The sequence below is a fragment of the Mustela erminea genome, chromosome 10, assembly GCF_009829155.1.
Source record: "Mustela erminea isolate mMusErm1 chromosome 10, mMusErm1.Pri, whole genome shotgun sequence".
NCBI classification, from domain to species: Eukaryota; Metazoa; Chordata; class Mammalia; order Carnivora; family Mustelidae; genus Mustela; species Mustela erminea.
In genome coordinates, this window is record NC_045623.1 from 85,108,287 (window position 1) to 85,131,676 (window position 23,390).

The 23,390-nt window shown below is 48.4% G+C and overlaps 1 protein-coding gene and 1 long non-coding RNA gene across 4 annotated transcripts in view; both read right to left on the reverse strand.

Annotated features, from left to right (window-relative positions):
- The window catches only part of AZIN2 (antizyme inhibitor 2), a 44,907-nt gene extending 39,182 nt beyond the window's left edge, over positions 1–5,725 (reverse strand). For all 3 annotated transcript variants that reach the window (XM_032302242.1, XM_032302239.1, XM_032302237.1), the window contains exon 1: positions 5,535–5,725. The gene's annotated coding sequence lies outside the window, so the exon portion shown is untranslated. The remainder of the gene's footprint in view (positions 1–5,534) is intronic.
- A 31-nt stretch (positions 5,726–5,756) lies between these two features.
- LOC116567268 lies at positions 5,757–9,405 on the reverse strand. The gene is made up of 3 exons (XR_004276178.1): positions 9,077–9,405; positions 8,661–8,853; positions 5,757–7,935 (listed from the first exon to the last, which is right to left on the reverse strand). It is a non-coding gene; the product is annotated as an uncharacterized LOC116567268 (long non-coding RNA).
- Between the last annotated feature and the right edge of the window lie 13,985 nt (positions 9,406–23,390).

The following is a 23,390-nucleotide window of genomic DNA, read 5'->3' on the forward strand; positions in this document are numbered from 1 at the left end:
AAAGTACCAAAGACTGGGTGGCTTAAGACAACCGACATTTGTTGTCACAGTTCTGGAGGCCGGAAGTCCCAAATCAAGGTGTGCCAAATCGGCCGTGCCCTGCTCTCTCTCTGATGGTCCTAGGGGAGACTCTTCCCCTGCTCGCACAACTGTCTTCTCACTGTGCTTCTTCACACCATCTTCCTGTGTCTGTATCTGATTCTGTGTCCAAATTTCCCGTTTTAATAAGGACTCCAGTCATATTGGGTAAGGACCCACCCAAATGACCTCATTTTAACTTGATTTACTTATGTAAAGACCTTATTTTCTTTCTTTTTTTTTTTAAAGATTTCATTTAAAAAATAATAATAAGATTTTATTTATTTGGGGCACCTGGGTGGAGTAGATTAAGTGTCTGCCTTTGACTCAGGTCGTGATCCCAGAGTCCTAGGAAGGAGTCCCACATTGGGCTCCCTGCCCAGCTGGGCATCTGCTTCTCTTTCTGCCCGTCCCCCCCCATGCTCACTCTCTAACTCTCTTTTTCTCCCCCCCAAATAAATGAAAAGATAAATAAAATATTTTTTATTTAAAAATTATTTTATAATTATTATTTATTATTATTATTATTATTATTTATTTAAAAATATTTTATTTATTTAAGAAACAGAGCAAGAGGTAGAATACCAGCAGGGAGGAAGGGCAAGGGGAGAGGCAGAGGAAGAGGGAGACACAGGCTCCCCCCGGCTGAGCAGGGAGCCTGATGGACTGGATCCCAGGACCCTGGGATCATGACCTAAGCCGAAGGCAGATACTTAACTGACTGGACCGCACAGGGGTCCCTATTAATCCCATTTTACAAATGAGAAAATTGGGGTTAAATCCTTTGTCTAAGGTCACACAGCTAGTGAGTAATAGAGCTGGGACTTAACTCTGGTCTGGCAAACTTGATGCCTATAAGACAGGCCCTGGGAATGGGGCAGGAAGCCAGAACAAAGAAGATGAAGACCAGGTCAAGAGCAAACGACAGGAGACCCAAGAAAGTCTGGAACTGAGAGTCAGATGCAAGCTGACCTGGCAGAAAGGACACGAATGGCAAATTCCCAGGAGGCATCAGTGAGATGGAGACTTTGAAGCAACCAGAAGCTGGAAGCAGCCTTCGGCATCGCAAGAGCAGAACTGTCTTCAAGTTCGGGATGGAAACCAGTAATACCAGTAGCCACCATGGATTGAGCGTACTACAGGCCCCAGGCATGGTAGTATGCATTAATGATAACAAGGCCAGAGTACTTGCCATCACGTGGCCTTGTTGTAAGATGGATATAACCCCTAACCTCACAGCCGCCTGATGCAGTGTGTGCCGTGGGTATTAGAGGGGAGGCAACACGAAGGAGAGGCTAATCTCAAGGACCCAAAACGAGCATGAGGCACCACCAGGCTACATACATTTCCTCCATCCTCACAATAAGGCCTGCAAAGTGAGAATTACTACTCTCATTTCACAGTGGAGGAATTTGAAACCCAGAGAGGCCAAGTGATTTTCCCAAGACCACACAGCAGGCAGACGGCAGAGTCTGGACTCCACCTCAAGGCTCTACAGTGAGGAAATTAGAACCATGGAGCCCAGGGTCATGTGGGAGCAGACGTTGGCCCCCATCCGTGGGAACCCAGAATTCTAGTTATGAGTGAGGTGTCCGTATCCCCTGACACAGAGGCAAGTGGGACAGAGGCCCACGGCGAGGCACTGAGGAGGCAAGGTTCGAGTGTGGTGACTGCCTGTGGGATTATCGTCACACCCCTTCCCTAGACGAATGAGGTGCTGAGATGCTGAATTTGGTAGTTTGGATCTCTTTATGTTTATTTTCACTCTCTTTCAGGCTGAACAGAAATGTGAAAAAATAGTAATAGTGTGTGACAATTAAGGAATTCACACACCCTCTCTCAAGCCGGACCTGAGTCATTTCTGACAAATGTGATAGGAAAACAACAATAACCAAATAAAAACTACTCAGGGGAAAATTCTTTCTCCAGCTGCCGTCCCTGGAGCCACTGGGAGGGGATGGAAAATGCTGTGGCCTCTCCCACCTTCTCCAGCGGCTCTCAGATAGGAGCAGATGCCTCAGCTTCACCCCAGAGTTTCAGTTTCGGAAAGTCAGGAGAAGGCTTGACAATATGTATTCCTGACAAGTTCCCAAGGCATACTGAGGCTGCTGGCCCAGGGACCACACTTTGAGAACACCTGCTTCAGTGAACTTGAGGCACAGCCTGCAAAGAGGTCAAAGCTGAATATTCTTCTTTTTTTTTTTTTTAAGATTTTATTTATTTATTTGACAGAGAGAGATCACAAGTAGGCAGAGAAGCAGGCAGAGAGAGAGGAAGGGAAGCAGGCTCCCTGCTGAGCAGAGAGCCTGATACGGGACTCCATCCCAGGACCCTGAGATCATGACCTGAGCCGAAGGCAGTGGCTTAACCCACTGAGCCACCCAGGCGCCCAAGGCTGAGTACTCTTAAAAGAAGGGCATCAGGTTCTCATCCCCAGCGGTAGAATGGGGCAAAAACCATCCTGGGCTGAACGGTTGTACCATCTCTAAACAACAAGAGAACGCATTTCAGGGGTGGATAAGCTTAGGTCCACTTCCTGGCTGTGTGACCTTGGCAAACTTACTTATCCTGCGTGAACCCTCCCTTTATTCATCTGTGACCTGGGCACAAGCATGCCTACCTCCTAGAACAGGTGTAAGGAATTCACGAGGATGTAAAAGCTTTTGCCTAGTGCCTGGCACATACATTCACAAATGCATTCTAAGTGGTAGCAATTAATATTATTACCCCGAGCCAGGGGTGCAGGAGGTCAGAAGAGAAAATCTGGAAATGTATCAGAAGGACCCTGCTGGGGCAGCGTGGGAGAAGCAGCTCCACAGGGAGCTTTGTCTGGGGACATGGGCTAAGGGACACCCACCAGGGGTCAGAGGCTCAGGGAGAGTCAGCCCAGTGTGAGTCAGCCCAAGAAATTGGAACCGAGGCCCATCATGCCAGCCTGACGCAAGCTGGGCCTCTTTCTAAATTACCGTAGTAGTCATGTTCTCCTCTGGAAAACTGCTCACTCACCCCCAGGCAGAGTGGAACCAGGCGGCCATGTCATACTTCAGGGCGCTCTGTTCCCCTCCCCCACTGCTGACTAAACATCCCCACATCCTTAGGCCTCCAGTGAACGCACCAATCAGAGACATGGAGACTGTGCTCAGGTGATAGGTCAGAGTCAGGGTCAATGGAATCTACTCTAGAGGGAGCCAAAGGCTTCTACTCACACCTCGAGTCTGGGAGATACTCTGGGTCCTTTGGGTAGGCTCCTTCACAGAGGTCACATAGCAGTCCTTGATGACATGGACACCAGGCTTCTTGCCCTTGAAAGGCACAGTGTCACTTCCTCTGCATTCTGTTGGCTAAAGTGGGTCATGGAGCTGTCCCAGATTCAGCGTGGGATGAGGCTGGTTCCTCGGGGCTGTCTTGGGAGCCTAGCTGCCCCAAAAGCCATCCAGTCTCTGTACTGCCCACTGTCCTGACTCTGAGTCGTGCTTGTCATCTCTAGCCTGGAGGTCTGCAATTATTTTCCAAGTAATCCCCCTGTACTACTCTTCCCTCCTGTCAATCTAGTCCCCACACAGCCCCCAGCATGTTATTAAAATGCAAATAATGTCAAAATGCAAATTAAGTCAGGGTCAGATTTCTCTGTTGCTAGTGGGATCAAGTCCCCGATCCTTGACAACACCTGCGAGGACCTCCGTGAGGGACCCAGCTCCAGCCTCCTCTCTGCCCAGCTCCTCACTCTCCCTGCCACCACCATGGCCACTGTCCCATAGCTCCTCCAAACCGCTTCGCCCATTCCTTTCCTGGGGCCTTCGTGTTTGCTGGCCCCTCTGCCTGGAACACTTTCCCACCTCTTCACCTGCCCCATTGCTACTCATCCTCCGGGTTTCTGCATAAATGTCCTTTCCTCAGAGAGGCTGTGCCCGACACCTGGGAGCAGTCAACACATTTTTTTGTTTTTGAGAGTAAGAAAAAATCCCACTCACACCGGCTCAAGCAAAAAGTAAATTTCTTTTTGCCTCATGCACCGAAGCCACTGGAGGGCAAAACGTTCAGGTGCAGACTTTGCTTTGGGTCTCAGCTCTGCCTTCCTCAGGACTGGTTTCCTCCCCAGGTGGGCTCTTACCCCACCACCGGCCCTGGACCCCAGAACTGTCTCCTCAGCTCTGTCTCTGATTGGCCGGGCCTGGGTCTAGAGCTACCCCTCTCCCCCAGATAGGAGATGGAATCAATATGGAAGGAGACTGGGGAGAGGGTACTTCCCCAAAGGAAAAATAGGGTGTTGTTACCTAAAGAAGAGGGATGCAGGGGTGCCTGGGTGGCTCAGTGAGTTAAGCCTCTGCCTTCGGCTCAGGTCATGGTCTCAGGGTCCTGGGATCGAGCCCCGCATCGGGCTCTCTGCTCAGCAGGGAGCCTGCTTCCCTTCCTCTCTCTCTCTCTGCCTGCCTCTCTGCCTACTTGTGATCTCTGTCAAATGAATAAATAAAATCTTTAAAAAAAAAAAAAGAAGAAGAGGGATGCATCCTAGGCCAGTAAAAACCACCAGTGCACTCCCTTTCTCCCTTTGTGGGTACTCTGTTCACTTCACACATTCGGGCACTTTCTCTCTCTCTCTCTTTTTTAAGTAATTAAGTTATTTTTAAGTAATCTCTACACCCAGCATGAAGCTTGAACTCACAACCCAGAGAACAAGAGTCAGGCGCTCCACTGACAAAACCAGCGGGGTGCCCCTCGGGCAGTCTTGCCTTAGGATCCTCCCACTGGCTGCTCCCTCTTCCTAGGATGCTTTTCTTCTTCTTTTTTTAAGAATATAAATCCTTTAAGGCTCCTGGGTGCCTCAGTCAGTTCAGCATCTGCCTTTGCCTCAGGTTATGATCCCAAGGTCCTGGGATGGAGTCCCCACCAGGCTCCCCGCTCAGCGAGGATCCTGCTTCTCTCTCCCTCTGCTGCTCTCTCTCTTTCTCTCTCTCAGGCAAATAAATAAAATGAAATTTTTAAAAGAAAAAAAAAGAATAGAAATTTTTCAAAACAGTATTTTATTTTGAAAATTCATACAGAAAATTTCTAAAAATAATATATACCCTTCACCCAGATTCCCCAAATATTAACATTTTGACATTATTTGTATCTTTCTTTTTCTATGTGTACATTTCTATGTGTACATTCACAAGTGTGAATATACATGCATATTGTGTATCTATATCTATGTGTCCCTGTAATTTATTTTTTCTGAACTGTGTGAGAGTAAATTGTAGACATAATTTCCCTTTACCCATAATACATCAGTGTGTGTTTTGCCAGGAATGTGCTTTGTCCGGATGTCCATATAACTCACTTGGATGTGGCACACCTCACCTTCTTCAAGTCTTTGATCCAAAGAAACCTCCTTGTCGCGAGCAAAACCCCTGCATCCCGCCAGGAGGTCGCAACGTGTAAAGAAGAGATAGAGAGATGGATATGATGTAACTCACTTGATCTTTATTGGGACGAGGTCCGCACCACTATCGTGGCCCGGTCACGGTCCACTGATGTTGTCACGGAGAAGGAGACGTCACCTCCCAATCTAGACAGAGAGGTCACCGCAGAAGTTGAGACTGAGAACCAGCGAGTGGTCGGCAACGAAACTGTCGGGGCGTCGGTAGCACCGGCAATGATGTCCTCCTGACAGGAAACTTGCTTCACCTCAGTCCAACCCGATGCCTCTTTATATACTGTGCTAAGTCTCCTTCATAAACATATTACATCACTTGTTTTTCTTATGCTTACACACCGAAAACATACACACGTCGTAAACATGTTTTGGTCTACGATATTTCGCACAAGTTAAAATATTTACAACTTGTTACTCCGCGCCAATCTTATCACTACACGCATATGGTCTAGGCTTACTTGCTATGTGGTATTTGCTATGAGGTTAGTTTGTTATCACTACACGCATATGGTCCAGGCTTACTTGTTATGTGGTTAGTTTGCAACTTGTTCCTGTTTTTCATTTAATAGGGGTTTGCACTTACTACATATTATTTATTTATTTATTCATTTATTTATTACACTTTATTTATTAAAGGTTCGTACTCACTATACTCCTCAAGTAGGCTGACCCAATCCACCTTGAAAAGACATCAACCCACGCCCTCCATATGCAGTTTTCATTCTCAGGTCTTAGCCCCTCTTTAATTTTTCTTCTTTTACACCTTTCACTTTCTAGGTTAGTTGGAATTTATATATTGTCTATGTATTGTAAACTTTATAAGGACAAGGATCTTGTGTTCACTGAAATAACCCATGCTCCTAAAACAGTACTTAGCAGATAGCAGACCGTCAATAAATACTTAGGGAATTAACAAATGAAAGAATGAATGAATGAATGAATGAATGACTAGGGCAACCTAACGTCACAGCAAATGAGTAACAGTGCTTTTCAGCAGGTCCTGCCACAAGCCAGGCGCTGTTCTCAGAGATGTTCTGTGATGTCCTCTGGGGCTGCTGAGGCTCTCAGTGGGACCATCTGTGATGCTGGTTCCATAGCCCCTGGCCATTGTAGACTTGACCCAAGACAAAATTAGCAGATCTCAATTTTGCCATTGTTACCTTTGACTTCCCTTTCTCTCTCATTCCCCTCCCCCAAAGCCATTACCCTGTTATGCTTCTCCCACAAGGTGACAATTCTCCTCTGTGTGACAGAGGCAGGGCAGTGCAGTAGAAAGAGCCCTGGGCTGCTGGAGTCCTTGGAAGAGTCGCTTCCCTTTCTGGATCTCAGTCCCCTGCTCTCTGTGATTCCCGTGATCTCTGAGATTCCTGGCTCTGGAATATGACCATCACCACCCCACCACCCCTCCCATCACCCCCCACACACTCCCAAGCTCTTTATATCATCGCTCTGGGGAATCTGGGTTGAGATTGTGGCCTTTTCTCTGATGGAGGAATGCGCAGGGGATTTCTCTTGCAGAGAACAGATAAGAAAAGTATTTTCAGGTCTAGGGTTGCTTCCTGGCCTCTCAGTGGGGGAACTAGACAAATCCAAATTGAAGTCTAAAGCAGCCACGCCCTAGTAGCTCTAGGATCCAAGGCAGGTGGCTTCAGGGTCTCTGTTTCCTCCACTGTAAAATAGATTCAGGAATATCTGATATGGTGGGAAGAATAAATTAAAAGATGCACGCCAGGCGCTTTGCATATCACCTGTCACATAAGAATTGTTCCAAAAATAGTAGCTGTGATTCGCTTCTGAGACCTGTGTGGATTCCTGCAGGTAGACCTGGGCGTGAGGCCGGGGGGTGCGGGCGAGGGATGGAGGAACATTTCTGGAGTCTTCTCCCCACAGCAGTTGCAGGCTGGGTGCCGTGTGCAGCTGTTTCGGAGCTGGGGCCGGGGGTAGATGCCGTGGCTATGTTGGAGACACCCATTCCTGATGTCTAGACAGAGCTCCAGGCCTCTCGTCTCTCTGTTCCAGACACTGAGCCCAGAAGTCTGAGTCACAGAAAGCGCTTGGAGGTCCTCTGGAAAGCCAGCTGGACCAAGCGCACTTAGAAGCTGTTCTCCCCACATGTTCAGTTTACTGAAATATTGTATGCATCACTTAGAGCTCCCGAACAAATAATTCCCAAAATGTAATGGCTTAAAGCACTAAGCATTTATCATCCCACACAACTTCTGAGAGGCAGAATCGGAAGGTTGCTTAGCTGGGGGACCCTGGATCAAGGTCTCTCATGAGTTTGTGGTCAAGCAGCAAGCCAAGGCTGCAGACGCCCGAAGGCTTTGACTGGGACTGAAGGACCCACTTACCACAAGCTCGCTCACACAGCTCTTGGCAGGCGGCTTCGGTTCCTCTGCTACACGCCCTTCTCCATAGGGATGCTCAGCACAGGGCCTCTTCTAAAACAAGCCATATGAGGAGAGAGAGAGACTAAGATGGAACAGCAGCGTCTTCTGTAGCCTAATCTCAGCAGGGACTCACCATCCCTTCTGCCATATTCTATGGGCCACGGAGACCAACCTGACGCCATCCAAGGAATGGGGTTTGCCCTCGGGCGTGCACACCAGGAGGCAGGGGTCCCGGGGCCTATTTTGAATGCTGCCCATCACAGGTATGATCTACATATGATGAAATTCACAGATCTTAGGTGAACCCCTCAGCTGTAACAAGCAAATATTCTCATGTGACTCACACTCCTATCAAGATTTAGGCTATTTTCCCCACCGCAGACCATTCCTCATCCTCAGAACACTCCACAGAAGAGCCACCACCTCCTGCCTCTTCCCAGTCCCGCCCCCCCCACCCTAAATGACTACTGATCTTGAATCTATCTCTGTATAATCATAGTTTCACCAGGCCTGGAGCTTTATAAACCCTTATTCGACACGCCCTTGACTTGACACCAACCACTTCACACCTCACGTTTCACCTCCCATTAGACTGCGACTGGCTCGGGAACGGAGGCTGTATCTGCCTTATTTCTGGGTCCCCAACATGAGCTCAGTGCCTAGCAGGCAGTAGGTGCTGGGAAATGTCCCATCCTGGGATCTGGAGGTGTGGCGTGTTGGGAAGTAGGGGACACAGGGAGAGGAGGGGCAGGTCAGGCTGGACACCATCCAGAGACCTGTTCACTGGGGCCAGAAATCACCGCAAGACCCAGCATCTCCGGTCCCAGGAGCTCAGACGGCTCTCTGACCAGAGGCTCCGGGACAGAGAAGGGGTTTCCATCAAGCAAATGCAGAGGGGCAGTGAGCCCAGGTCTGGTACTCTGGAGGTCACCCTCTGGATGCTGAAAAATTTGCTGACTGGGGACAGGCCTGAAAAGAAAGTAAAAATGGATTTTCCTTTTCTTGTTTCTCCTGCCCGTTCACCCAGCAGCACACCTGACAACTAGCCCAAACCCTCAGGCAGAGTCCAGCCCCTTCCCCTCACACTGCTCACACTGGCCTTGCCCTCAGCAGGGTCCTGAGGAGACTAGGGGAAAGGCTCCAATGCCCGGTAGGCTTTCTGGAATCCCAGGGCCCTAGAGCCTGGACTTACTGGTCAGGGTGCTGAGTCTTCGCTTACCACTTCCGGCTATGTGACCTTGGTTGGATTACTTCCTGCTCTGAAAAGGCAGGGAGTCTTAATTCCTAGCTAGTAGAGGGGTACAAGACTAACTGAGGGAAAAAGGTTAGCACTGCGGCTTGTAGGGAAAGGGTGGCAGGACTTGGCAGGAGAAGGTGACGTGTGGGACCTTCCCTGTTTATCCTGAAAGGGAAACGATCCCCAGAATCCAGAGCTGAGAAGAAAAGGTATGCACTACCCTGCCTTCCAAGTTCGGAGGATGACTCCCAGGACTTGATAGGAAGGGCTATTTCCTATCTTGATCAAGTCCTCCCAGGACTTGATAGGAAGGACTGGAGATGTGTCGCTGGTAAAAAGCCACGGATCCCTCCCTTCCTGAGGGCTGGACCAAGGGACTGGCTCCTCCCCCTAACGCAGGGCTCCAACTGTCTTTTGCAAAGATGGCCGCTGTTTCTCCCATCCCACTTGTTCTTCTGCAATGCGACCTTATCACTCCTCCATCAAGAGAACCAGTTAAATCCCTTCCTCTGGAATCTGTACTAGCCTTAGTGACTCACCTGTAACAGCGGAATACAGCAGAAATTACCCTGCTCGACTTGGGGACAAGGCCAAATGTTCTCTCAGAAAGCCCACTCTACAGACACTCCTTCTAGTGGCCCAGCTACTATGCTGTGAGAAGCCACACCATATGGATAGTCCACATGTCGGCCCTCCAGGTGAGAAGGCCGACAGAACCTTCAGGCCATCCCCACTAAGGCTCCATCTCCCCACCCCAAGTAAAGCAGCCTCCAGGGGATCCCAGACCCCCGCCATGTGAGTCTTCTCAGCTAAGGACCCAGACATTCTGGAGCAGTGTATCAGTTACCTAATGCCGCATAACAAATGATCCCAAAGTGTGACAGCTTCAAACAACAGTTAGCATCTGACACAGTTTCTGATAGCCAGGAGTCCTAGAGCAGCACACCTGAGTGGTTCTGACTCCCACTCTCTCATGAAGTTGCTGTCTAGCTGTCGGCCAAGGGCTGCAGTCATCTTAGAACTTCTCTGGGGCCAGAGGAGCCACTTCAAAGCTACCTCACATGGCTGCTGGCGGGAGGCCTCCATTCCTCTCCAGATGGGCCTCTCCATGAATATGTGTCCTAACAGCATGGCAGCTGGCTTCCCCCAAGCGATCCAAAAGACAGATCCGCAGGAACCCCAATATATTTTATAACCTCACCTCAAAAGTGACATATGATCATTTGTGCCATATTGGACTGCCACACAGACCCACCTTGATACAGAGGGGGGGTAGACTAACATGCAAGGGCGTGAGTACTGGGAAGCATCTCAGAGGCTGCCTACCTCCACCAGAGTCCAGCCATGCCCCTGGCATCCTGTCAAATTCCTGGCCCACAGAACCTGAGGGGATGCTATTTGTAATTGTTTCTGCCATGAAGTTTGGGGTAGTCTAGTACACGATACTAGACAAGTGGACCAGAGCCCAGAGAATTATTCATTGAGTTTGGGGTGTCCCTGGAGGGGCCTGGCCTCGCATTCCCATGGGTGTCAGCTGAACCACTGTACTTGTGACCTGCCCTGGCGCTAACTGAAGTAGGGCAAAGGACACCCAAGAGAAAAGGCTGAGGGTGTGACCGGGTGGCCAGTGGGTGAGAAGAAGAAAGACAGATTCTGCCCATGTCCACAGTCCCGGGATTGGAGCCACAGAGGGGAGATGTGATGGGGGCAGCAGGCGTGCTGGAGGCAAAGGGGTAAGCCCGAGGCCGCCGGCAGAGGAGTGCTCTTTAGCACCAAGTCCTTTCTCAGGCTGGCCTGTGCGGCCCTCAGCCCCACACTCTGTGGCTGTAGACCATCAGCTGTGCAGCTGTGACAACAGGAACTCAGCCCGCTTATAAGCAGTGACGAAGGGTCCTGCCAAGGGCCAGCAGGGGACAGGTCTTGTTTTCCTTCTGTTCCTCCCCACCAGGAGAGGGCAGACCATGGTCAACTCCCTTCCCACCACCGGTCCTGCGTGCTGGGACTTGGAGTCCACCATGAGATCAACATCTGAAAGTAGAAAGACAAAGAGGGTAAAGAAAGGAGGAAGGAGTGAGCGAGAAGGAGGAGGAGAAGGAAGAGGAAAGAGGGAGGGAAGGAGGGAGGGGGGAGGAAGGAGGAGGGAGGAATTAGAAAGACCAGGCTAATGCCCAAAACAAGAGACTGCGTTAATAACTAAGAATGACAGAATGTCCTCCCAGCTGGAGGACCAGTGGGTGGCAGTTATTTTTCTTAAAAAAAATTATTCCAGGGCGCCTGGGTGGCTCAGTGGGTTAAGCCGCTGCCTTCGGCTCAGGTCATGATCTCAGAGTCCTGAGATCGAGTCCCGCATCGGGCTCTCTGCTCAGCAGAGAGCCTGCTTCCCTCTCTCTCTCTCTCTGGCTGCCTCTCCATCTACTTGTGATTTCTCTCTGTCAAATTAATAAATAAAATCTTCAAAAAAAAATTATTCCATATTTACCTTCTTTTGAAAGATTTTATTTATTTATTGGACAGAGAGCATAAGCAGGGGGAGCAGCAGGCAGAGGCAGAGGGAGAAGGCTCCCCACTGTGGGGAACCCAATGCGGGGCTCAATCCCAGGACCCTGGGATCATGACCTGAGCCGAAGGCAGACACCCAACCAACTGAGCCACCCAGGGCACCCCGATATTTATCTTTAAATGTTGATATTCCTCAGTCAAGCTAGTTCCAGGAGCCATTATTATCACTGTCATTGTCCTTGGCTCCTAGTCTCCCCTCGTACATTCACAATCTCCTAGCACTTATTGTAAGCTGGTCACAGCCCTGTGCTAAGTACAGTAAATTCGATGTGTGTCTAAGTCCAGTTGGTCACCATATCCTGGTCTGTTCAAACTCCAGCTCTCTCCTAAGCCTCTGTCTACTTCCTCTACCCCAGATGTCTCCACCTTGGTTCGGGCCTCCGTAACTCTCCTTTGGATGACTTCCTTGGCTCTGATCCCTTACCACCCAGAACTTCCTCCACCTTTCCTGAGAGAGATCTTTCCAAAAAGCAAATAGGATCATCACTCCCTGTTGAAGACAGCTGGTTGTTTCCCAGCTTCCATCCTTCCTTTAATAATAGAGCCTCTGCCTTTTAGATAAACACATGTCTGCCCAGAATAGAAACTACATTTCCCAGCAACCTGGCCCCTAACCATGGCCACACTGAATTCTGGGTAGTACAATGTAAATGAAAGTGATGTGGGCAAGTCCTGAGTTATGCCTTTCAAGGGAAGGGGTATGTCTTCCACATCCCTCATACTTCTACCCGCTGGCTGAAATGCAGATGTGATGGTGGGAGACAGAGCTGCCCTCTTTAGACCACAAGAAGGAAGCTGGTGTTGAAGATGTCACAGCAACAAACCAGAAGGAACCAGGGTCCCTCGTGATTGTGGAACCACCGTGCCCATTCTGGCTTGCCTATCTGTTTTTACACAAGCAAGAAGCAAACGTCTATCTTGTCTAAGCCGTTGTTAGTTCAATGTCTTTGTTACTGTACTTCAGCCTGTTTCCTAACTAATAAACACTCCGCTCAAAACTCCTGCAAAGCCTCCTACAGTCTTCAAGTTAAGTCCAAGCACCTAAAGCCAGCACCCAAGACCCTTGGAGATGTAGCCTCTGTCAGCCTGGTCTCTCGCCTTCTCTGTTGTTCCTCTTTAGTTTAAACTCTCTGCTTTAGTCATACTAAACTGTTCACACTTAGCAAATGTGCTAAGCTGATTCATGCTTCCAGGCCTTTGCTTCAACGGTTCCCTCTGCCTGGAATGCCCTTCCCCCTTCTTTGCTGCCTCCTTCCTGCTCATCCTTCAGGACCCTATTCTGGAGTCACATCCTTAATAAACTTATCCTACAACCCCATCCCCACCCCAGATGAGGTTATCTGCCTCCGCTAGATGCTCCCTTAGCACTCTGTGTCTATTTCTCTCAGGGCTGTTAGACTACAAACTTTGGGAGGGCAAAGATGGTCCCTGCCTGGTTTGCACTTAATCCTAGTCCCCAGCATATTGGGAGAACTCACTAAATATGTCCTAAATGAATAAATGACTAGATGAGGCAGCCAGCCTAATTTATCATGCTGTATCATCACCACCCTCTGCCCACACTTGTCTCTCTCACCTGAGTCCCCTGCCACAGGGGCAACAGAGTTCTGATTGCCAGGCATAGTAGGTGCTCAATAAACATTATTCTAAGAGCACTTCCAACCCAGTGCCCTCTGTTCTACATCATCATTTTCCAACAGAACTTCTGGTTCATTCCACAAGGATTTCCTCACAGGCGGTGTCCAGGATGCAGCATTTCTCAACCAAGTGTGCATTTGTCACCACTATCATCTTCTTGGAATACTGGCAGCTTTTATGGAAATAGCATTTGGCCGCAGTGACCTCAAAACAGTAGCTGAAAGTCTCTTCAGATGGCTTGGGCTTAGCCAATTCTTTAGAAAACCACATCTCAACATTGCGGTCTGAGTGGCAAAAGAGCAGGAAGCGTGTTACAAAAATCGGGAAGTGGGTGCCAGGTCAGGTGGGTTTGTGAAGCCCGGAAGGGCACAGAAGAGGTACACCATGACAGGTGGGAGGGTATTGGTCTGTGAAGGTAAGTGGAACTCAGAGCTTAAGCTAAGTGGGTCTTGGCCCCCATGGCAAGAGGCTCCTGCCCAGCCTCTCTATTATGAGCGCACAGGAGGGAGAGATCGGTTAAAACAGGCTAGGTTCTGCTACAGTAAGAAACAACCGGGAATATCCCAGTAACTTAAAACAACAAAAGAAGCCCCTTGTTCATAGTTGATGCTCATTGGTATCGACTAGTGGTCTCTGCTCAAGGTTGTCTGTCAGAGACCTGGGCTGATAAAGGCCGCATCTCAGCACAGGTTTCTGTAACTGCAGAGGCAATGAGAAGAGAGTATTCGAGTCCTGCTCCAGCTCTCCAAAGCTTCTACCCAATGTGGCATGCATGCTACCTCTGCTCGTATTTCGTTGGCCAAAGCAAGTCCTATGCTCTGGCCAAAGTTTAAGAGGGCAAGAGTATCAATAGGGAGGGACATCAGGTACTTATGGAAAACAGTAATCCAACCCACAAGAAAACGCTGTGTGATTGGAGCTTTCACTAACTGTATGATTTCAAGCAAGCCAACCAGTCAGGTTGGGACTCAAATTTCCCGGCCAGGAAGCTGACTTAGTGGGAGGATTGTACTGACTTGGTGAGAATGCATCGAGAGAGCTGAACACAGGCCCAGTATAAAGCCTTGTTCCATAAATGGTATCTTCTTAAACATTAATTGTGGAGAACCTTGATCACCAAAAGGCAAGAGTAAAATGAAAGACTCATGGTTGCCTCTTTCTTTCTTTCTTTCTTTTTAAATTTTATTTATTTATTTGAGAGAGAGAGAGCCCACAAGCAGGGGGAGCAGCAGACAGAGGAAAAAGCAGGCTCCCTGCTGAGCAAAGAGTCCAATGCGAGACTCAATCCTAGGAACCTGGGATGATGACCTGAACAGAAGGCAGACGCTTAACTGATTGAAACACGCAGGTGTCCCATATGACTTCTTTCATTGCAGCTCAAACCACAAGAACCTGGAGCTGTTGTTTCCCTCCTTTTTCTCTTATAAATGTAACCGCTGGAATCAGGGGCTGCTTCCTGGGCCTGGGAAGGCCTGTGATTTTGTTTGGCCATTGTGGGCCCAAGAAGGAGCTGGAATCTTGGTCTGCATTTGTTCTAGACAGTGTGGCCAAGATAGCCTATGGTACAGGACCATGAATATGACCAATCAGACTCTCTGGGGGTCAGTGTTGGATTTTGGAGCTGCAGTGAGAACTCTCAGGCAAACTGAAGCCTGGTCCTCATGCCTGAGAACTTAACTCTGGGATGTATATTTTGTACAAGTTACTTGGACCTGCCAAGCAGGCAGGCTCATACCCAGATTCTGCCTGAGCAGTCAGGAGGGGCAGCACTTAGACCTCAGTGTGGGACTCCACAAGCCATGTGGAGCTCCATCTGGGAGCATGCAACTGTTTCTTGCTTAGCGGACTCCAAAAGATAAGTTTCCATACCCAGGATTGTTAAAGAAAGGTTGCATTCAGGTGCCTGGGTGGCTCAGTCGGTTAAACATCTGCCTTCAGCTCAGTTCATGATCCCAGGCTCCTCGGATCCAGTACATCGGGCTCCCTGCTCAGTGGGGAGTCTGCTTCTCCTTCTCCCTCTGCCTCTCCCCACTGCTGTGCTCTCCCTCTCCCCAATCAATCAAACAATCAATAAAAAGAAAGTTATCATTCTTCAATTCTGCCGGTATTTCTCAGGTAAACACATCATTATCCTGATGGAACAGCCAGGCCAAGCCAGAAGTTTGCGTTCTGGAGCAACTCCTGTGCGGGCAGTAAGGGAGCAGAAACTGGAGGGGCAGGAGGTCTGGCAGGAAGCGGGTATGCCGAGCCTGGTGAGAGGGGAGGGGGGGCCTGCGTCAGGACACAGCCGGAGGGATGGAAGGAAGGAGACGGACTGAGAGGTGTTAAGGAGATAAGGATGGGAGGCGTTAGCTGACTCGTGGGATCTGGGGAGAGTAAGGAGGGAAAGGAAGAAGCCATGGTGACTCCCAGGACTGACCTGAAAAGACTTCTTAAAAATTTGACACCAGGGGCGCCTGGGTGGCTCAGTGGGTTAAGCCTCTGCCTTCGGCTCAGGTCATGATCCCAGGGGCCTGGGATCGAGTCCCGCATAGGGCTCTCTGCTCAGCAGGGAGCCTGCTTCTCCTCATCTCTCTCTCTGTCTGTCTCTCTACCTATTTGTAAAAAAAAAAAAAAAAATTTGACACCAAAAGTAACTTGACAGCAAAATCTGACCTGGAAGACATTCTGGTTTAAACGATTCTAGACTCTAGAATCTACGTGTCCCATACACCTTGCTGCAGAAAAGATTCTTGCATTTCATGACACGGGGCTGCCCCAAGGACCATAATAAGCAGTGTTACCTAACACACCGCATGTGCCCCAATCACCTATGTCTAAAGTCCAAAAGAATTCCAAATTCTGAATAAGCTCTCTATTAGATAAGGGACTGCAGGCTTGTTCTAGAAGCAACGGCAGCCACTCACCACCGCACTCGGTTCCTCCCAACAAGGCGTGCGGGCACGTACACAGAGGTCCCCGCCGAGAGCTCCCTGTCCCCTCCTCGGGGCCTCTTCTAGTCCACCTGCCACCAGTGCCCACCACCCCCCCGACCCACAATGGACAGCAACACATTCTGCTGCCCCCTGCAGCACATGGAGTCATGAGGGAACCCTTGGGGGTGCCTCAAGTCCTTGGCCTTGCCCTGCATCATGGTGTGAAGGTGGGTCTCTGAGATCCTGTGCTTTCTGGGACTCTTCCTACCACCAGAAAAGTGATAGATGCTCGGTGCCTAGGTGGCTCAGTCAGCCCCTCCCCCCTTCTTGTGCTTTTAGAACCCTCAAAATGACCCTTTCTCTTTCATTCTTTGCCTTCCCTAGTGCCATCCCTGGCATCAAAGGTGGAAGAGCCATGGGTGTAGAAAGAGATTGGTTAATACTAAAAATTACACTCAGGGGCACCTGAGTGGCTCAGTCAATTAAATGGCTGCCTTCTGCTCAGGTCATGATCCCAGGGTCCTGGGATCAAGCCATACATCAGGCTCCCTGCTCAGAGGAGAGCCTGCTTCTCCTGCCATTGCCTGCTGCTCTGCCTACATGTGTTGTCTCTATCTCTCAGTCAAATAAATAAATAAAATCTTTAAAAATAAATAAGTTTACTAAATAAATAAATAAGTAAAGATGAATAAAAATGGCACTCAGGCCCACCAAGAAACTGGCTACCTCTTTCTGGAAGACCTCTTGCCTTCCACTTGGCCACCCTGTCTGGTTATCAGCTTACCTATCTCCCTCCTTCCCCTGAACAGCCTCAGGAATGAGGGTCGCCCCCTCACAATTGAGTCCCCACCCCAGATTCCAACTGAAACTATTACCTTGTTAAAGGTCATGGACAAACTCCTCAAGGTCAATTCCAAGGGGCTTTCTTCAGTCTTCATCATGTACCCCTTCATAGAGGCGGACTGCTTTATTCATTATCCACAAATAATTCACTGCCCCTCCCAGTGGGAGAAGTATATTCCTGGTACCACTGATTGCAGCTTGGCCATGAGACTTGCTTTGATATGTAAAATGTGAGTGTGTACTTCCATGACCTATGCTAGAGCTGGAGAGAAGATTTAAGGATAACATCATTAGTGCTGTGCTGGTAAATGCTCAGCAACAGGCTCTCTGGGGGAGGGGAGGGAATGACTGATTTCAAGCTGCCAATGTGATGTTACTGAACATGGAGTTGAGAAGAGAGTTGTACTACCAGAGCTCCCTAATACAAGCCTACTCCAGCCTCCTGTCTGCCTTGGCCCTTTCCTCTGAGAGCAGCAAGTTTCTAGATAGGGCCTTTCCCTTCAGCCAGCACCTCCGACTGATGGCAGAACCGTAGCTGACCTGCAACCTTTCTGATATAAACCTTTCTGTAAGCTGATATTTGGGGGATTATCTGTCACTGCAGCATAACTTAGCTGAAGCTGACTACTGTACTCTTGAAACTCTGTCCTTGGCTTTGGTAACACCCCTTCTATCGTTTCAGTCAACAAATATTCATCAGTGGCCACTACCTATGAGATGATTTGTCACTGTCGGTAACAGTAGAGACTAGAGAGCCAGACCACCTGGATCTAAATAGCTTCTCACTTCTTATAGATCTTCATCTATAAACTGAGACCAAGAGTAGCACTTACCTCATAAAGTTGTCGGGAGGAATAAATCATTTGCCATATGTAAAGCACTTAGCACAGCACCTGGTACAGGATAATCAGTCATTAAACATCAGCTTCTGTTATTGCCACCAGCTACCAAGCTTCATCTAGGTTGGGCTGGAAGATGCAGTCAGGGCACCTTGGCTTTAAGGGAATTCATTCACAGTCTGGAGCAGGAGACAGATATAAAAGCAGAAAATCATGATAAATCAGGATAAATGCAAGAAAAGAAGGGTATGCTGTCAGAGCCAGAGCATCAGGACAACTAAGAGTGTGAAACTGTGGGTTGAGTGTGCAAAAAATCTTCATAAAGAAGGGTATATTTAGGCTGGACTTTGAAGGATGAATAGGAGTTTTCCAGATGAAAAAGAGTATGTTGAGTAGAATGAAACTTCAGGTCTTCTTCTTGGCTCTCTAATTATCCTCTGACCCCTTTGCTGGTTACCTCTCTACCCTCAGATGTTGGTTCCCCAGATTTAGTCCTTCTTCTCTTTCTCTTCTCTCTTTTCTCTTCTAGGACAAACCCTTCTGCCCCAAGGTTTTGACACAGGTGGTCATAGTTAACATTTACTGAGTGCTTACTACAAGCAAGGAACTGTGCTAAATACTTTACATCCATTATCTAATTTGATATTCGCTCTGATCCTATGAGGCAGGTATCATCATTTGCATTTTTTTTAAAGATTTCGTTTATTCATGGGGGTGGGCAGAGAGAGCACAGGTAGGGGGAGAGGCAGATGAAAGGAAGATGACTCCCTGCTGAGCAAAGGGAGTCCAATGCAGGGCTCAATCCCAGGATGTGGAGATCATGACCTGAGCCAAAGGCAGACGCTTAACCAGCTGAGCCACCCAGGCACTCCCATCTGTACTTCACAAAGAGAAACTGAGGCTAAGAGGGCTTAGATGACTTGCAGTGTCACTGGAGGCACTTTTAGCAGCAGGAACCGGAATACCCCAATAAACGTGGCCCCCACTGCAAGAAGTCTAGAGGCAGGTGATACCAGTTGTTTCATTTGGCGGCACAGCGATGTTCGACTCGGAGTCAGCTTCTCTCTGCGTTTCTTCGCTCTTCCCTCACAACCCCAGGATGGCTGCTAGACTAAGCATCGCATTCACCCTCAACATCTCAAGGCAGGCAGGAAGGGAGGTTTTTCCCTGAGGCATCTCTCTCCTCACCCAAAGGGAAAGCCCTGCCTCCCACCCTCTTGCTTCTTCCCTCACCCTCTCAAGTTGTACCTCCGGCCAGGCTGACCCCCTCTCAGCTCTATGCTGTCTGTTTGGTGGCTAGCCTAAAGGATGAAGGGTTGTGTTGAATAACGTGTGGTGTTCATGAGTTCCAAACATGGACGGGAACCCAAAGTATTTAGGCTAAGAACACAGGCAAACGCATGGTTCAGGAGAAGCCCAGTTGGATAGCTGCTACTGGCCACTGGCCACCCACTGCTGCAAGACTCCCAGGTCCCCTCCGAGAACAGCCCTGCCACGTTGCCTCTTTCTCTCTCTCAAAGGTCAAAGTCCTGGGGAGAGACATCCTATTGGGCAGGCCGGGTCATGTGCTCACTGTCCCTTTGCCAGAAAGGCAGGAAAGATTCTGCCCTTTCAGCTTCCATAGGAGGAGACAAGGAGACGTGGCTGTCCCCTGCCCTCCGAGCTCTTTACAGTATTGGATTTCAACATAGGAGAGACGTTCTTCTGCTGAGTACCACAGTTATCCTTGACTTGCCACTGGCTCCTTTGCCTCCAGACCTTGGCACATACTGCTCCTGGTGTCCCTCCCTCCTTCAGCCAAACTCTCCTCATCCTTTGATGTTTCATGTCTCTTAGATGTCATTCCCCTTCAAATCTGAGACAGGTGCTCCCAACATAGGCTGTCGCTTCCACAGCATTGTCCTCATCCCTGTACTGAAATTGCCATCTTACTTGAGTTTTGTTCCTCCCTTGACTGCAAGATCTATGAGAGTGGATACCCTGTCTTCCTTGTCAGCACCAGATCTCTGGCACCAAGCACAATCCTGGGCAATAGTATATGCTCACTAAATATACACTGAATGAATTAATTAAAGAATGAATGAGGTGAATATTAATGACACCACCCTGCCCCAGTCACCTGGCCCCAGAACTTGGACATTATTATCCCCATCTGGTCTAGTGTCAGTTCCCATTAATTCTACCTCCATAGACCAGTCCCTCGTTCCCTTTCTCCTGGACTTTTGCAATACTCCCTGCTGTGGACATCTGTCATTTCTGCCTGCCCAAAGGCTCTTCCCCCTTATTTCAGAAACTGTCGTCATGTGCTTTTGGGGAACTACGTCTCCCACTCCCACAATCTTGAGGGAACTATTAATCAAGGTACTCTCCACCTTTGCCAAGGGGTGAACATGAGGTAAAAACCAAGCCAGAGCTTTGAATCTTGAGTAGAATGACGCAGATGCAGGGAACAGTCAAGCTGAGTCATTCTAATCACAGCATCATGAGAACTCATTTGTTGGGTTTGAGGGTAGCCTCACCCAAGTTTAGAATCCAGTGATAGGTGGCTACCGAAGTAGGACAGAAGGAGATCTAAATATCACCTTTTTTACTGACAGACCTGTTGGAGATGTACCTTGAGGTCTGACAGACAAGTGGAATTACTAATATGGAACTCCAGCAAGCCATCTTTCCCACCCAGTCTCAGGCAGTGCTGGGAAATCATAATCTTCCCTGTGAGGGTCAGATCCTGGGAAATTTTAGAGCAAGAAGGAAGAGAGAAAAAAACAAAACAAAACGTGGTTCTTGTGAGGAGGTAGAGCTGAAAGAGAAAGAAGAGGAAGAGGTGAACTGAGCTTCGTTTAGTCTTCCTAAACTCAACAATCAGATAAGTCACTGCTCCTTCTCTTCTGCAGAGACAAGAGGCAGGAATATTACTCTAAAAGAGGTCCCTCTTTTTTTCTGGAAAAAGCCAGAGGAGGGAATAAATATCCCCCTCCACCTTGTCTACCCAAAGCAGCTCTGGCTCCTGTCATTCCTAAGGCCACCTGTCGTACAACTGTATCATCCCAGCGGGTTCCTCTCTTGATTGATGTAGCCAGAGTCTGTTTCTGTTGCTTGCACACAAAGAACATTTATTAGTTTACTATTGCTGCTGTAGTAAATTGCTACAAGTTTGGGTGCCTGGGTGGCTCATTTGGTTAAGCGACTGCCTTCAGCTCACGTCATGATCCTGTAGTCCCAGGATAAAGTCCCCTATCAGGCTCCCTGCTTAGCAGGGAGTCTGCTTCTCCCTCTGAAATTCTCCCCTCTCATGCTCTCTCTCTCTCATTCTGTCTCTCTCTCTCTCGCATAAATAAATAAAATCTTTTTAAAAATTACTACAAATTTGATGGCTTAAACAATACAAATTTATTATCCTATAATTCGGGAGGTCAGATATCCAAAATGGGTCCGATGGGGCTAACATGGAGGTGTCAGCAGGAGATGTGTTTCCTCTAGAGGCCCTAAGGGACAGTCTGTTTCCTTGCCTTTCCAGCTTTAGAGGCTGGATCATTCCTTGATCACTCCTTGGCTTGTGGTCTCCAGTCAACAATCACACCACCCTGACCTCTGTCTGTGTCATCACACCTCTTTCTCTGGTTATCCTGCCTCTCTCTTATCCTTAATGAGGACCTTCGTGATTATATTGGGTCCATCCAGATAATCCAGGATAATCTCTTTCCACCTCAAAATCCTTAACTTAATCACATCTGCAAAGTCCCTTTTGCCTTGTAAGGTAACATGGTCACAAGTTTCAGGGATTAGGACATGAACATCTTTGGGGGTAGAGTGGGGAGGGGATTGTTCTGCCTATCACAAAACACAAACATAAGTATCTCTTGGCATTCATCTCTTCCTCTTCTCTCCAGTCTGTCCTGCAACTGATCCTTTTAAGATGTGAATCTGATCGGGGCACCTGGTGGCTCAGTGGGTTAAAGCCTCTGCCTTCGGCTCAGGTCATGATCTCAGGGTCCTGGGATCAAGTCCCACACCAGAGTCTCCTCAGCAGGGAGCCTGCTTCCTCCTCTCTTTCTGCCTGCCTGTCTGCCTACTTGTGATCTCCATCTGTCAAACAAAATCTAAAAAAAAAAAAAAAAGATGTGAATCTGACCATGATGGTTCTACTTAAGAAATTTCCCAATTCACCAAAGCCCCCTGGATAAAGTCTACAGCACACTCTTATCTCTCTCTCTCTCTCCCCTCTCCTAGTTTGCTCTGAATGTTCTCTCAGCCTGAAATATATCCCCCACACCAAAGCCAAATCCTCTGTATCTTTCAAGGTCCATCTTTTTCACGGAAATGTCCAGGATCCCTCTACCTGGAATCCAGCTGTGCTGTGGGTCTCACATCTGCAGAAACTGCCTGTGTTGCTGTCTGGCAGTACTGGGCACCAGCCAGTCAGACAGAACTGAGCTCAGATCTGCTCAGCCTCAGCCTCACCTCTCTGTGCCTTAATTTCCTCTATTTAAAAAATTGCAGAAAATAAAGTAATTAGATGTCTAGTTTATTGTGCAAATTAAATAAAGTAATGCATGAAAGGGTTAGCACAGGGCTGGCACACAGTACCCAATAATAGGTAGATGATAGCAGTTATTATTACAAATTAAGTTGAGAGAATAAATGAATGAAGTACTCCTTCCTTCCCAAGGGCTGTCAATATCCCCCTTATGGTCTTTAGTATGCCCCCCAAAGACTAGGACATTATTAAAATTTGAATGAATAAACTTTACACTGTGTATTTCTGTGTAGTCTCAATTGCTTTCCTTCCCGAGGGATCCGTGCCTGGTAGAAATCACTGTAGGGATAGGTGACAGAAAGGGAAGACTGATCCTATGCCCCTTGCCTGGTGTCCTGGGTACAGCAACCCTCCATAAACTCTGACTTTCTTGGAATGAAGTGAATTTTGGCTACATAGAAGTTTCCACTAGAAAAATGTGCTTGTTCCCTACCCTCCCCCTCACTCCCATGAACTCTGAGCTCTCTGGGGCACCAGCTCATCATCCATAGTCTTAATTGTGACCCTGCCACTATGTGGCTCTGGGCTAACCACTACATAGTTCCCTGAAAAATGGGTTTAACAATCTCTGCCTCTTTCAAGTTCAGGCACTTTGTGGATGTCCAACGTAGAGAGGGGGAATAAATGTTCATTTCTTTTGTGAGGTAATATAGAAGAGGTCACACTGAAGGAAGAGCAAATTCACCACTAGGATGTAGAAAATGAGTAGCTAAGAGCCTGTGGGGAAACATAATCGTTTCATAATCACATTCCTGACTAAAGGTCCAAAGGGGCCCTTGGGGCTAGTTTTGCCAGGGTCTAGAGGATTGCTTCACAGGGGATGTGGATGAAACTTTCACACACCAAAAAGCTGGAGGAATTCTTTTCTTATCTGAGAAGGATATCTCCAAGAGATAGCTCCAAGAGTTATCTCTTTTGAGAAAAGCTTTTCCTGACTT